The 12,957-nt window shown below is 31.0% G+C and overlaps 1 long non-coding RNA gene across 1 annotated transcript; it reads left to right on the forward strand.

Moving 5' to 3' along the window:
* Positions 1 to 8,125: 8,125 nt before the first annotated feature.
* Positions 8,126 to 10,024, forward strand: LOC148787792 (uncharacterized). Its single transcript, XR_016065930.1, has 3 exons — positions 8,126 to 8,215; positions 8,325 to 8,611; positions 8,727 to 10,024. It is a non-coding gene; the product is annotated as an uncharacterized LOC148787792 (long non-coding RNA).
* Positions 10,025 to 12,957: the final 2,933 nt, after the last annotated feature.

Genomic DNA, 12,957 nt, shown 5'->3' on the forward strand with positions numbered 1-12,957 from the left:
TTTAAACCATTTACAATAGTTACTAAGTTTACACTATCCCTACCGTAGCTTATGGCCGCTTTCACATCAGAATAAGTTTCAGGAATGGCATTTAGTAAAACAATAGCAGAGTATTCATCTATGTTTTTACCACCCGTGAGTTTTATATCTTGTACTAACTTGGTGAAGTCATCTAGGTTTTCATCAATATTTTTTTGGGTAAATATAATTTTCATTAAGTAAAAAAAACTAGTAGTACAACACGGTGTTCGTCAGTTGGTTTCTCTCTCGATAGGCCAAGGGAGACGCCATAGTCTATATAAAACACTTGTACTAACAGTATTGGGTAGATTAATGATGAGAATCCTTTGTCTGACATCATCCACGATCAAGATAGCCAACGTAATTGGCCTCCTCTCTATATGCTCAAATCGCCTGAGGTTTTCATCAATATTCTTTAGATAGATCAAGTTTATATCTGAAAAATTTTTCTAACAGAAAGAGCTTACTAGGTAATGATGTTTCAATGTATAAATCTTCTAATTTTTTTCAAAGTTCTTTTGAAGAGTTTTGTTTTCCTACTTTTCTAAGGACGGTATCAGATAAGTTCATAATAATTGAAGAGTAAGCATATTCATCATTTTCCAACATCTTTTCTTCTGAAACATTTCCATTATATTTACCGTCTATTACTTTAAAAACCTTTTGTTGGATTAGAATTCCTTTCATTTTCTGTTGCCATATAAAAAAAATCACTTTTGCCATCAAAGGATTGTAAATTATATTCGACCATTTTCAAAAAAGGATCAGTGTTTAAAAAACAAAAAGTATTTAAGCGAAGTTTCAAAAAAATTTAAGAAAGATAGATTTTTAGAAAATTATTATCACAGATTTAGTAGTTTAAGTAATTATCTCGACAGGGGTTCACAAATAGTAATTTCAAACACTTATTTTGACAGTAGTCTCAGAGAAACAGTGGAAATTTTCTTCAACAAAAAACAGATCACAATAATAGTTTCAGAGAGTTATTTTAACAATAATTTTCCAGAAAAAATAGATCACACAGATCACAAATAGCAATTATGAACAGGTTTCAACAAATAATTACCGGAGAATGCTCACACTTAGTTACAGTAATATTTCAGAAAAATAGTCACAACAGACCACAATAATAGGAATAACCACAGGAATAGTTCAAAAGATAACCAAAGTAATAGTTCCAGAAAAATAACCACAATAGATAAGAACCGAGGCCTTCCAGCCTAAGTCCCAACCAGAAACCCGAAGACCTCAAGGGTCCGGCCAAGTGGGATATTAAGGGAATTTAACCGCGGTAAACAATAATAATAATCAATAGATCAACCAACAGAAAAAAGAAAAAAATTGCAAAAATCTTAAAAGGAGGGGTTTAGAGGTTATCACCACCAAGGCGAGATCGGTGATCAGAGACGAGGCTCTGATACCACTGTACGATGCGTTGCGTATAGATAATTAATATTTATCTTATTTTTCAATTCATTTTTGTAAAAGATAATTAAAAATTCAAAAAAAATTATAATTCTGAATTGTTAAAAAAATATAATTTATATAATTATTATTTATTAAGTACTAATATAATAATTATTATATGTTAAGCACTAATATAATAATTGTTATATGGCTTATAGTAGCAACAACTATTCCAAGTTTTTTTTCTTTTTTAGGAAATGTCCTTATGAATATAGTTGTGTTACTTTGTTTGTGAATTTTGTTGATTCTATTTTTCAATTTCTTTCTCTTGATTGTTTAATTCATAATGATGTTGATACAATTACTGAGAAATATAGTTCTAATCTTGATTTCTGTTACGAAAAATTTTAAGAAAAATATTTTTTTTAATTGTGTTAATTGTAGTAAATATATATATATATATGTGCATTTTCTATCAAACTTATTGTCTTTTTTTTTGCCACTTAATATATTGGGTGTTTGTTTCTCTTTTAGTAACTATAATGATGTTGCATTTACTAATTTGAAGTACTCCTTTATAACTTAGTAAACCAAGCCCTTGATTTTACGGACCACCATACTACGTATCGTAATAGATGGTTCACATGTAATTGACTCATTCAACCACGAATGTGTTGAGATGTCTACCACCAAGATCTAGGGTAGAAAACCAGTAAGAAAAATATAATTGTAAATTTTTGAAATGCTACAGCTCTTAATATTATGATAAAATGAACTGATTGAAAAGAATTCGAGATGAATACCTCAAAGTTGTCTCAAGATTTAAGAGAGATTCAAAAGACAATTCAAAACTATTGAGGTTTTATCATAAAATATCTGCAACAATTTTTTATAACAATTCAAAGTTTGTAACATATTCGTAATTTTCTAATTATATTCTGAAAAATAAGACAAATATTACAATCAGGCACATACACCATACTAGTTTCAAGGAAAAAAAAATATACGTACAAAATGCTGACCTTAGAAGTGATCTTAAAAATTAGAATTACATCACTCAATTAACATTTTTAGTCATATATATAGAATGAGGTTTATATTATCTATTTTTAGAAAAAAATCTAGAAACCCCCCCCCCCCCCCCCGTAATAATAGGAATGTTCACAAAACTCCCTATGAAAATTATACTCCCCCTATGATATAAAATAAAGTTCAAAAAACTTCCCTCCGTAAAAAAATTGAGTCACACGCGCTTTGACTGCGATTTTTCTATGAAATTACCTTTTTTTTATATTTTTGCCTTTCTCTCACTTGTAATATATATAATATTATATATATGAATTTAATAATAAAATATTATTTATATAATAATTATTTAATTAAAATATTATACATTTTTTATAATAATAAAATATTTTTTATATAATAATTAAAAAAAAGCAGCAGTCATTGCCCAATACAATGAGGGCGACGTCGGTCGGTCAGATCTGGGCGGCCGATGACGCCTAAATGGACGGTGGGGGGAGGGAAGGGGAGGGGAGAGGAAAGGTCACCGGGAGGAAGGGGGAGGGGAGGGTTTGCAGGCGGAGGGGTGGGGGGGGGGAGAAGATGTTAGGGGGGTTATAATTGTTATTTTGAATTTTTTTTATAAATTATAATTATATATATTATAAATATATTTTAATAATTATAAATTGTTATGAATTGAAATAATTATATATTAATAAGCTTAGTTTGACCGATTGACTAGAATGGGTATTTTAGTCATTATTGCTAAAAAACAGACTCAAATTGACCAGGGAGCGGTGTGATTATTTATTCGTAACATATGAGTGATTTTCTACATTAAAAATATCATAGGGGGATTTTTGATATTTTGTTATATCACACGAGTCAAAAATGATTTAACCCTATATTTTTATTTTTATAAGTGTAAAATTAAAAATTTATCAATATTTTTGAACAATTCTTAATGGATTAAATGTGAAAGTTTGAATGGTGTGTGTAATTTTAGAACTTTTTGGAAGAAAGTGTAATTTCTCATTTTTAAGTTAATGTTGCTTATTATTATGTGGTTAGTTACTATGTAATTTATTAGATATAAGAGTGTTTTGCCTATTTTAAAATAAGAAGGGAGGCTTTTGCTGAGTTTTTAAATCACATGGGAGTTTTATGCAATTTGGCCCAAATAATTACACTGTCTTTCCCTGAGATCTGGTATAATTACACGTAAATCTCCTGTGGTCTGGAAATTTACATTTAGTACTCATAAGGTTTGCTTCCTATGAAATTACCTATTTTTTTTTATATTTTTGCCCTTCTCTCACTTGTAATATATATAATATTATATATATGAATTTAATAATTAAATATTATTTATATAATAATTATTTAATTAAAATATTATACATTTTTAATAATAATAAAATATTTTTTATATAATAATTAAAAAAAAGCAGCAGTAAGGGCGACGCCGGTCGGTCAGATCTGGGCGGCCGACGACGCCTAAATGGACGGTGGGGGGAGGGGAGAGGAAAGGTCATCGGGAGGAAGGGGGAGGGAAGGGGTGGGGGGGGGAAGAAGATGTTAGGGGGGGTTATAATTGTTATTTTGAATTTTTTTTATAAATTATAATTATACATATTATAAATATATTTTAATAATTATAAATTATTATGAATTGAAATAATTATATATTAATAAGCTTAGTTTGACCAATTGACTAGAATGGGTATTTTAGTCATTATTGCTAAAAAAACAGACTCAAATTGACCAGGGAGCGGTGTGATTATTTATTCGTAACATATGAGTGATTTTCTACATTAAAAATATCATAGAGGGATTTTTGATATTTTGTTATATCACACGAGTCAAAAATGATTTAACCCTATATTTTTATTTTTATAAGTGTAAAATTAAAAATTTATCAATATTTTTGAACAATTCTTAATGGATTACATGTGAAAGTTTGAATGGTGTGTGTAATTTTAGAACTTTTTGGAAGAAAGTGTAATTTCTCATTTTTAAGTTAATGTTGCTTATTATTATGTGGTTAGTTACTATGTAATTTATTAGATATAAGAGTGTTTTGCCTATTTTAAAATAAGAAGGGAGGCTTTTGCTGAGTTTTTAAATCACATGGGAGTTTTATGCAATTTGGCCCAAATAATTACACTGTCTTTCCCTGAGATCTGGTATAATTACACGTAGATCTCCTGTGGTCTGGAAATTTACATTTAGTACTCATAAGGTTTGCTTCCTATGAAATTACCTATTTTTTTTTATATTTTTGCCCTTCTCTCACTTGTAATATATATAATATTATATATATGAATTTAATAATTAAATATTATTTATATAATAATTATTTAATTAAAATATTATACATTTTTAATAATAATAAAATATTTTTTATATAATAATTAAAAAAAGGCAGCAGCCATTGCCCAATACAATGAGGGCGACGCCGGTCGGTCAGATCTGGGCAGCCGACGACACCCAAATGGACGGTGGGGGGAGGGAAGGGGAGGGGAGAGGAAAGATCACCGGGAGGAAGGGGGAGGGAAGGGGGGGGGAGGGTTTGTAGGCGGAGGGGTGGGGGGGGGGGAAGAAGATGTTAGGGGGGTTATAATTGTTATTTTGATTTTTTTTATAAATTATAATTATATATATTATAAATATATTTTAATAATTATAAATTATTATGAATTGAAATAATTATATATTAATAAGCTTAGTTTGACCGATTGACTAGAATGGGTATTTTAGTCATTGTTGCTAAAAAATAGACTCAAATTGACCAGGGAGCGGTGTGCTTATTTATTCGTAACATATGGGTGATTTTCTACATTAAAAATATCATAGGGGGATTTTTGATATTTTGTTATATCACACAAGTCAAAATGGATTTAACCCTATATTTTTCTTTTTATAAGTGTAAAATTAAAATTTTATCAATATTTTTGGATAATTCCTAATGGATTAAGTGTGAAAGTTTGAATGGTGTGTGTAATTTTAGAACTTTTTGGAAGAAAGTGTAATTTCTCATTTTTAAGTTAATGTTGCTTATTATTATGTGGTTAATTACTATGTAATTTATTAGACATATGAGTGTTTTGCCTATTTTCAAATCAGAAGGGGGGCTTTTGCTGAGTTTTTAATCACATGGGAGTTTTATGCAATTTGGCCCAAATAATTACACTGTCTTTCCCTGAGATCTGGTATAATTACACGTAGATCTCCTGTGGTCTGAAAATTACATTTAGTACTTATAAGGTTTGCTTCCGTCTAATAGATTTACCCATCCATCACTTAAAATTCATAAAAATTGCTGATATTTTTTTAAAAAAAGGATAACAATTTATATTTACGCCCAATTGACTTATTATTGACTTATTTCAAGTAAAATAATACTTTCTGACTAAACTAGAAAATATACTTCCTACATGCATTAACATGTGAAGATGCAGGGTAGTTTGGCTATAAAAAGATTTGTTTGACCTGCAATAAGTCAATAATAAGTGAACTGGGGGTAATAATGGATTTTCATTTAATTTTTTATTCATATTAGCAAATTTTGTGAACTTTGAGTAACATAAACAAACTTTAGGAATACTAGATTTAATTTTTTCAAATTACATAAAATTTATGTGTAGTTACACCAAACATTAAGAATGGGAGGTGTAATTATCCCATAAAATATATATTATCACACATAACTTTGTATCAAAAATTAAGAATGACCGATGTAATTATTCCCATAAAATATATGTTATCACACTTAATTTTGTGTATACATATATAACTAAAGATTTACGCGTTATGCAAGTGTTGAGATAGTCACCCCAATAATTTATAGTAGTTTGCATGCAATTTTGTGAGGACTATGTTCTGAGGGTGTTTGCTTGTAATGCATTCGTTATGTTGAAAATTTAAATATGGTGTTTGGATTCATTTTTAAAGTGTCTTATTATATTTTGTGGAGATAAAAAGAGAAAATAGAAATAAATATGTATATGTTGGAAATAGTGTGTATGTGTTATTAGCTTATTATTGAAAAAATTTAAAATAAATATTTTATTTTATAAATTTTATTTTTAAATTAAATTTTTTCAAAGTTCAAAATTATAAGCGATTTTGTATCATAAAATAATAAATATTACACTGTTTTTTGAAAATACTCAAATTTTTATAATTTTAATAAACTTTATTACAATTAATTTTTTCTTCTCTCTCACATTCTCTATATTTATTTTTCTTACAAACTTTCATATTTTTAATAAACCAATAATTATAATTTTTTTTCCTTTTTTATCTGAACCCACATTTCTTTTTTCTCACATACTTCTTTCTTTATGAGGCAAACGATATAAATTAGACCCACAAAGCGTACCCCACGTTTAGGGTTTGGAAAATACATTATTTCATAAAAAAAAAACAGAAAAGAAATTGAGAAAAATATATTTCATATTATTTTGTAAAAAAAATATTAAATTACCTCTTTTCTCTTTATTCGCCACTAGCAGTAAAAGGCAGAGTAGAGTAGTGTTCGTTTAGTCTTTTCACAATAATAAGAAGGGTAAAGATCCTTTGAAATCATTCCCTTATTCATTTCCAATTTTCAAAAACCGTAAACCGCTATTTCTCTTTCTCTTCTCTGCTCTCTCTCTCAACTCACTACTGCCACAATGGCACCGGTGATGTCTTTGGATGAAGAAACCGCGAAGAAAGTCATTCGTCAGGTGATTTGCAAGATATGTTTTTCTTTTTTTAGATGATGAAAAATATTCATTGTGTTTGGATTTATGTTTTAGTTGTTTTGTTTTGTGTTTTGAAAATAGAGAGAGAAAAATAGAGATAAGTAAGTGTGTGTTGAAAATAGATGATATGTTTGGACTTATGTTTTGAGGTAATTTGAAATATTTTAAAATAAGTGGTGTAGGTTTGATGTTGGAATTTGGGAGACAAAAATTACTGTTCATTGTCAAATCATATATTTATATATATAAATATGTATATATATAAATAGTTTATTTTAATGTTGTATTTTTGGGAGACAAAAATAATTATTTATTGTCAAATAATGTCTGTTTTGTATTATATATATATAGTAAAGTTTTTTTCTAGAGGAATTGTCAACATCATCTAAAAACTTATTTTGAACATTTATGTATACGTACTATAAAATATGCAATTATGTTGATATAATTAATCTATAATATTTTATTATTTTATGAGTGATGATATGCTATATTTTAAATATTTGTGCATGTAAGTTAATATAAAAATTATAAGTTATATAACATACTTTTTTATAAAATTAAATTGAGCTTGTAAATAATTTTCTTATAAAACATATTTTCATATTGAACTTGTAAATTTTTTTATGTATTATATAATTTATATAAAGCTATACATTTTGAACATTATTGTTTAAATAAAAATTTGAGTAAAAATTTTAAAATTACTAAAAGTAGTTTTGAGAGAGATTTTTTAATTAAATATACTTAGGAAGTGAAACAAAAAATATAAAAATATGTTGAAAGAGTATTTTTGTTCTGTCAACACTAAATTATTTTTTTAGGGGGACTTTTGTTATAATAAACATAATTTAGGGGTCAAAATGTATAATAAAAATTTTATAATTTTGTAAAAGGTTTATTAGCTGTAAGATGGTCGCATGGTAAAACATACTTCAACTCTCTCCTCTTTCTCTCTCTCTAGGGTTTTGTTTTTCATCGATTGCACGAAAAATTCCCCAATTGGTGGTATCTATTCGATCGAAATGGTAAGCAAATGTCCGTTCCTGATTTCCAATTAGCTTATACGCTATTGTTGGCTTACCCATTTTGTATCTCGTGCTGTTATTTATCGAATGTTTTGGTTTAATTTTGTAGGAAAATGGAGGCGGAGATTTGGAGGCGAAAATTGAGATGTTGCTGAATGTGGAGAAGCAGATGACGCAAGTGGGTGATGTTGCAGGTACGAGGAAGGCCGTCACACCTCTTGCAATTCTTCTTCTCACACCTCAAACAATACCCCTCATTTTCTCCCTCCAAGAAAGCCAAAGCCGGCGAAGGAGAGAAGCCGCAGTTCTGTGGGTACAAATCCAAGAAAGGAAAACCCCGCAGTTCTGTGGGTACAGTTCTTTTTTTCGTTTCATCCATAATACCCAAACCTGAGGGTACATGTCTGTATAATTATCCCGTAATCTTCCTTTGTTATTCCAGCTCTTAAGATGTGACAATTTGTAGGACATGAACATTTATCTAAATCATGAGCGTTCTGTGGTTGCTCAGGTGTCATTGCTAAGAGGATATGAATCAGACAGGAGACCTGCAAACTTGACAATGATGGCAATTCTGGATGGCTTTCAGAAGGCATATTCCCTTGATTTCAGACCACTCAATGTACCGCGCGCTGCTGCATTCCAAGGGGCTCATTATATTTCACCATTGAAAAGACAAATAATCTCGTATGCATCTGGTGAGCAGAGATTTCCACTTTTCTTATGACTTGTAACAGTTAATTTTCAGAACCATGCTAGTTCTTTTTGTGAATGATGAATTCTATTACATGAAGTTTTAATGGAAGCCACTTTTTCTTTTGTGATGTTTGGTCCCCTTGACCTGTCCAAATCCAATTTTCATCCCTCTTTATCTTCTAATTCAAGAACCAGCTTCAATTTCTGATGGTTTTAAGGGCCTTCACAGTTTATCATTATTGGTTATTACCACGAACAATCAGTCTCCTTTCCAAGTTGAATACATTCATCATCTAATACCATATTGTGAGTGAGAAGGTGTTTTTGCTGTTTGAACAATCCTCAAATAAGGATTTTCTGTACAGTTTGGTCTTATGTAGACGTTATTCGTGATATTCCTGTATTTAGTCAGTTTGGGTAATATTGAAGCTGATGAGCTTCTGCTCAAATATTGTTTCATTTGGTAATTTACTGAGTTATGGAGCTTTGTGAGTACATGTATCATGAATGATTATGCTACTCAAGATTGATTTATGATCAGCTACCCCCAAAACACTTTTATTGTATTTGTTCTCGAAAATATGCAACTTGTTAATAGATCTGAAACTTATGCGAACCAATTCATTAGTTCATTGGTAGGGCTAGTTATTCTTTTGAGTGGATGGGTGGGCTGGTCCTCGTCCTACGTTTATCTTTTTGATGTTGTTGAAGGGTTGAAGGAGTATAATATTTGGGCATGGAGATTGGGTGGTATTAAGTTAAGCACTAGTAGCACAATGACATTGGGAGGAGAATAAATGGAACAGAAGTATTGTCAAAATCTTTTAGGTACCTTTGAGGACTTACCATGCTGGCGATCAACATAACAAAGCACGACGGTCTTGTTTATAAGAGTGTCATTTTTGGCTGTGTTTGTGTGTTTGTAATGATTCATGTTGTTCTTAGTTGTATGATGCCCTTATAAGTTCAGTTCATGATTGATGGTTGGTTAAGGCTTCGTCTTAACAACTACTTATCTTTTTAAGCAATGCATTGGTTGTTCATATATATATATATATGTGTAGACATTTGCCACATCTAATGCATTTGTCAACGTCTTTGTGTTTCAATGTTTCTGGACCACATAGGTAACCAAGCTTGTACACCGTTTACGGAAGGTTCGGAGGAATGGTCCAAGAAGGCGGTAGAGCTTGAGGAGTCATGAAGACTTTAGAAGTAAGTTCTATTTGTAATTTATTTATCCAACAATGGCTAATGATGCACAGTACACTAATTCCTCTTGTGAACATGCAGTTTGGTTGTGGAATTTCAAAATTATTTGTTTGTCTTCATGCACGCTGGACGCGAATGGAAGGTGTATGAGGTGGCAAAGACGGTCTTTGGAAACAATGACACAGAAACTAGAAAGTCTTTGCAAAGTGATAATGGTGGTAAAAAGTTGATCATTTTCTTGGCTTTCACTCTTCATTTCATCCATCAAGCACTCCTTTATATGTTTGCATTGTTATCTTGAGTTCTTGATATTTATCATCTACATTATGGGGTTGTGATTTTCTTTTTATCTATGGCAAGTTTGTTCCTTTGATAAATGGTGTTGGATGCTTTTTTAGTGGTTTCCAATTACTTTAGTACTGTGGTGTGGGTGTTTCTCATCTTGTTTTGTTTTATTTGGTTGTGCTTTTATGTTATCTCATTCAAGTAAACGATGTGTATTGTTCTTTGTGGTATATCAACCTCTGTGAGACATTTTATTGTTGGGATGTCTGTAATTGTTTAGCATTTTAGGATTAGACTCTCGGTTCAATTGAAATTACATGAAACTTCTCATATTCTAATTTTGATTTGAACAGCCCAATTCACCTTCCAAATGAGATAAAACCATTTCAAAAGTAAAGAATTCCATGACATATATGTAGTGTTAATTAACACATGGTTCCGGTAACTTCTTTTTAAGTTTTCATTTATCTTTTGTTATCCTATCAAACTACTTTTGTTTTGTTTTCTTTTGCCAGTTACTATCAAACTACTTCTGTTTATATTCTTTTTTAGTAATTTGACAAATAAATGTGATTTACGAAGCCATAAGATTGAGACATGAATGTGCACTAGTGTTATGTGATTGTTGCTTTGATTAACTGTGGAGTCGTTGAGGCATAATTTCATGCATTTTGAATTGCTTTGAAAGAGAGTTGGAATATCTTTGCTTCTACTAAATCTTAGGATTCTTGTGAGATTATATTTGTTTGCTAAAACTCTACCCGGTTGATCCTTATATCCCTAACATGGGACATGCATAAAAATTCAAAGGCCCTTCCCCTTCCGAAAAAAAAGAAAGAAAGAAAGGAAAGTAAGAAAAGGAAATTACATCTACTCCGCTGGTTTAGGTCACTTAGTAACTGGGTAACTTCATCACAAATGTTGTTATTCACGTAAAACGGTGGCCGGAGCTATGAGTATGCAAAGCACTTTAGGTAAAACGTGTTTTGGTTGAGTAACCGGGTGCCTTCACCACAAGTGTTGTCATTCGCGTCAAAAGGCCAGAATGCGACGTTTTTTGGTTGAGTAACCGGGTGCCTTCACCACAAGTGTTGTCATTTGCGTCAAAAGACCGGAAAACGGCCTAAAGAACACAAGTCACGGGCAAAAACAAAAGAAAAAAAAAGCCGTGACTAAAGCAAAAGGGGAAGAAAAAAGAAAAAAAAATCATTAGTGGCCAAAGAAAAGAAAGAAATGCGAAATCCGTCCCGACTAGGTAGATGTAAGGAGATAAAAGGGTATTGTGTTAGCATCGAGGATGATAACATTTAGAAATCCATAGATTTTGTGGAAGCTTGATTGTCCTCCTCTATACTTGGCAAAACGAAGTGTTGTGATGTGATTTGCCTCTTACCCTCGTTATGATAAGTTAGCATTTGCATAATGTATTGTGGCGTTTGTGTTTTGAGATTATGTGCACATAGTATTTCATTCTGTTGGAGGCAATAACTTTAAAGACATTGCGGCAGTCCTTTCTTTTCTTTATTGATTTATTAAAAAATTGTCACATTTCTTGGTGCTGAAAATTTTTGTGTGTAAAATTTTTTACTTTAGGCATGCCTTTTCTTATGTGACTAATATTTTTGGTTGGGAGGAGGAGGAGATAGATTCTGGCCTTGTATTTATTGTAACAATATTTAAATTCTATATTATTATAGTTTTCTTTATTCTTATGAATTATTCCCTTTAGATTGCCATCCCAGCAGGGTGAGCGTGCAAGTTCAGTATATAGCAGTAGTGCATCTTACATGATCGCCCCTTGAAAGGAAAATGTATGTGCTTGCATGTAAGAGTGGAAGAAGTCTACCATGCTGCATATAGACAAGTATTATAAATTTTTCACTTATAAATCTTTACTGGCCCATGAATGCGGTTTATTCAGGTATGTATCAATGTATCAGATTCCTTTTTTGTGTTCCATCTTTCTGTTAAACTCTTTAATGAAGTTCATCAGATATCTTTCAGTTACATTTGCTACACTTGGTGAGAACACCAGATGATGTCCCTGGATGTGCTTCTTAGTGCTAGTGTTCCGTGGTGCAGGTGACTATTTATATGCTATCATATCATGTTTATCATTTGTCCCCTGCAGTCTTATGCAGAACCCATTCATTAGTTCATTGGTAGTGCGAGCTATTCTTTTGAGGGGCTAGGTGTGTTAGTGCTCTCATGCATTTATCTTTTTATGCTCTTGCAGTGTTGAAGGAGTAAAATTCAAGTCCATACTCGACAATAGATATTGGGTGGTATTGAGTTATGCGCTCGCAGCAAGGTGTTTTAAATGAAAAAAAGATTACATCATGAGAAGAATATATGGAACATAAGTACTGTAAAAATCTTTTAGGTACCTTTGAGGACTTAGCATTCTGCTAGGGATTTTCTTATCCATTGAAAATCAACAGATACAATTAGATACCATCATTTGTTAATATTAGGTCTGTGAACACTTTTTGTTCTGCATCTTTAGCGATTTAATCTTTGGTTGCATTGTAAGTCACTCTCTTAAATCA

Source organism: Sesamum indicum, linkage group LG6 (genome assembly GCF_026168435.1).
Source record: "Sesamum indicum cultivar Baizhima isolate 11 linkage group LG6, ASM2616843v1, whole genome shotgun sequence".
In the NCBI taxonomy this organism is placed as follows: domain Eukaryota; kingdom Viridiplantae; phylum Streptophyta; class Magnoliopsida; order Lamiales; family Pedaliaceae; genus Sesamum; species Sesamum indicum.